Here is a 3,735-nt window from a genome sequence, read left to right on the forward strand (position 1 = left end):
TGGCGTGATCATTAGTGTGTCAGGGTCTGCAGCACAGGAGGGTTTGAGAAGACGCTGCGGCTGTAGAAGATTTTTTTTTTTTTTTTTAAAAGGGGCAACTGCAGTCAAGCAGGCCACCCACATGGAAAGACGACTGGAGGAATGCTTTTACAAAGATCTCTTCGTTTTTTGTTGTCATCCTCCTCCGTCCTACAGTATTTGGGTGTGTGTTGGAGGTGTCACTGCATACCTCTGCAGGATAGAGGTGGAGTGCATGCTGATTTTTCCGTGACCACCGGTGTTGTGGCTCAGTCAATGGATATGTGGATCTTGACGGATTTTTCAGTGACCCTCCACTTGATTGACAGCTGTATTAAATTCACATCACTCTCTCAACTAATTTGGAAAGATGGAGCAATTATTGAGCAATTAATGATGTAAACTGACAACACTTAGAAAATAAGAGCTCTGCTAATGATAGCAGAAAAGTAACAGAAGTTGTCAATAACAAGTTTAATAAAAAAAATATACCATAAATAAAAAAGGAAAATTTAAAAAGTTTGCCTCTTTTTTAAAAGTGAGGATAAATAATAAAAGAATTAGAGATTATCGATAAAAAATACAAAATGGATTATCTTCTCACTTTTACAATTGTTTGATAATTACAGAAACAGTCAGATCAATCCATGCCACGGAAAACCGGTGATCAAATATTTGCCAGATCTTATCAGGTTTGCTGTTGACAGCCTTTGCTCTTTGCTTTTTGGAAATAATTGTACTTGTTGATATGTTTGGCAGCCGGCACCGACGGTGGAGAGCGGGCTGGGAGTGATGAGACTCACGCATGTGCTGCATGTTTCGGCACGGAAACGTTGTGTTGATAAAGCTTGATAAAAGAAATCTTTATGAATCATATTTTCCGTGAAACTAAACTGCACGATGACAAATATTTCTCTCGAATTTTTTTTATGATTCTTTTTCAGGTATTTCATAAAATACACAAGAAGTACTTAAAATAGATTGTTAAGACCAAATGCATCAGAAATGCCGGAAATGTTTATATTCTGAGTCAACAACTTGAAATTTCAGCCTAACAATAATATATATTTTTTAATTAATGTTTCTTTTTGCTGCAAAACTGGAGACAGATTTTAAACTCAAATTTTGAGTATTTTTTCCAAACTTTACTTGATCATTATTTGGGTCATTTTTAAATTATTACTGCTCCCTTAAGCCCAATCTGTCATCTGCAAGATTATCTTGAAATCTATAAAACGTACTTTTAATATGAGCTAGTGATACATTTTTATTGTGGTGCTGTCAGAGCATCACTTGCATATACATTTTGGTATTGTCCAACTTTGAAAACTTTTTGGCTCCAAATGTTTAATTGGTTTACACATCAGTTTGGGAAAAAATGCCCCTGGAGAGTACACTTGCCCTACCTGCTTCTTTCAAATCTTTTTCCTCTCACCAGAAACAACTACTTGCAATGAGATATGCTGGCAGCAAAGAAACTCATCTTGTTACAATGGAAGTCTCCTTTTGTCCCATGTTTTGAGAGTTAGTTAAAATGGTGTTTGTGGCTAAAATAGAGCAAAGAAGATTTGATAGGATAAATAATCCAGCACTGTTTTAGTAAGACCTGGCAACCATTCTCAAACATTTTACAAGATAAATACATTTTTACAAAAAAGAAAATAATAATATAATTTACATATTCCCATTTGCATGCTCTTTTTTGGTTTCCTCACTTTTGTTTGCACTTTCTTCATTTTTTTATGCCAATTGTTGATAAAGTTGTCACACATGTTGACTAAAATGTTGTTTTAGTGTGGGGATTTTGTGCCATATATTTTGTGTAAAAATCTAAATAAAATCAAAGTACATTTATAGTTATTGTTTTAAAAGTCATTTGTAGACTATAACAAGTTTTGATTTCATTTATTTAAAACAGTAAAATTGTCCTTATAATGCATTTGAATTTAGACTAATAGGGTGTTACAGCAAATAGATTGAATTAAAGTTTTCTGAGCTGGCTCTAACATTGCAAAAACCTTAAAAAAATGCATTTTTTTTCTGAAAGGATGACTTGAAAATGTGCACCTTAATTTTAAAGCTGATCTAAATGTATCTAAATATAAGGAGTAGATTTATTGCCCCATAATCCGAAATGCATCTGCATAAAAAAAATTAATTAAATTAAAAATTAATTTTTCCACACATTTTTCATAATTATTTTATATTTTCAACGTTTGGGATGCTTTCAAGTTAAAAAAAACAAAAAACAAAAAAAAACAGCAACAATGCAGAAAGATGAAGATTTAAAAGCATTCAGTGTCTTCCATGTTTTTATATACAGCATGGGGCAGGTGACGCCCTTTATCCACAGTACCCACCTGTACACATATCCCAGTGCCAGTTACTTTATCTTTTGGTTTGCATAAGTCTTTGTAGACTCACGACACATGCACGGTGCAAAACAAACCCAGAGGTGAGTCCATATTTGCAGTGATCAGGATGTGTGACACAGACTCTGACCCAAAGTTCATGCGCGTGAGGAGGACCTCAGGTTCCTCTGAACTGTAAACATCCCGGCCGCGCAGACACGTGCACGCGCGTTGGAGTGTCCGCTTGATGTGTGGAACTGGGGTGTAACTGAGTGTACAAGAAAGGGTGAAGTGAGTGCTGAGAGATACTGGGTGGGGATGTGAAGGTCTCACTGATGTCAGCTGTCAGTCAGTTTAATACTGGTGACAGATCAGAAAAGCTTTGCTTATCTCATCTCTGATCTTTGGTTGAGTCACTTTGGCTATATATTTACTGTCTACCATATCTATTAAGTAGCTTTTTTTATATAAAAGAATAGATTTTTTTTAACTCAAAACCCACGGCATCAGAGACTTATACATTAGCTAAAAGGGCTCAAAGGGGCTTTTTTTTGCAAAAATTAAATATTAAAAAAAATAGGAGAGTCAGCAAAACTGTAATAACTGAAACGTTCTTGTGCTGGCACATGATATAAATGACTTGTGAACACAATTTGTCTTGTGAGAACAAGACATAACATTTGCCCACAAGATAAATAGAAAGTAAAATCTTTTTTTTAAGCATCTCGTGAGCACAGGATAATAATATGTTTACACAGGAATTAATTGGAGGGAACAAAACTGCTTCTTGTGCTTATAAACAGATGGAATTTAACGATCTTGATTTAAATAAAAACAGGAAAAAAATCAACAAACAGAAAGCACAGTCAATTAAATATAACTGATTATTTTTTTCTTCTGTGAAAATGACACATTTTCAAGCCAAAGCTTGATCTACAACTAAAATTTCTTAGTGATCAATTATTTATATAACTACAACAGCATAAAGAAAATGAGCATTTAACTTAAATATTTTTAGTTATAGAAGTTATGAACATATTTTATCAATTAGAGGTTAGTTTTAATGTTTTGCAGAGTGGGTTGGGTGCATATAGGCTTAGAATTTATGCGTTTTTTGATTTATTTTTTATCCTTTTGACACTTTTTTGTGTTCTGTTTTCTTTCAATATCAGATTATTTTCTGTCTTTGAGACACTTTTTGTAAAAACTGCTTTGTAAATGGTGCTTTATAAATAAAGTTTGATTTTAACCCCAGAGAAAGTATTTACATTATTTTTAATTTGTTGCATTTTTTAAGAGTCATGGGTCCCTGGGTAAAGTCTCACATGTCCCAGGGATGAGTGGACCAAAGGCCAAGTGTATAGTA

Source organism: Oryzias melastigma, linkage group LG1 (assembly GCF_002922805.2).
Source record: "Oryzias melastigma strain HK-1 linkage group LG1, ASM292280v2, whole genome shotgun sequence".
In the NCBI taxonomy this organism is placed as follows: domain Eukaryota; kingdom Metazoa; phylum Chordata; class Actinopteri; order Beloniformes; family Adrianichthyidae; genus Oryzias; species Oryzias melastigma.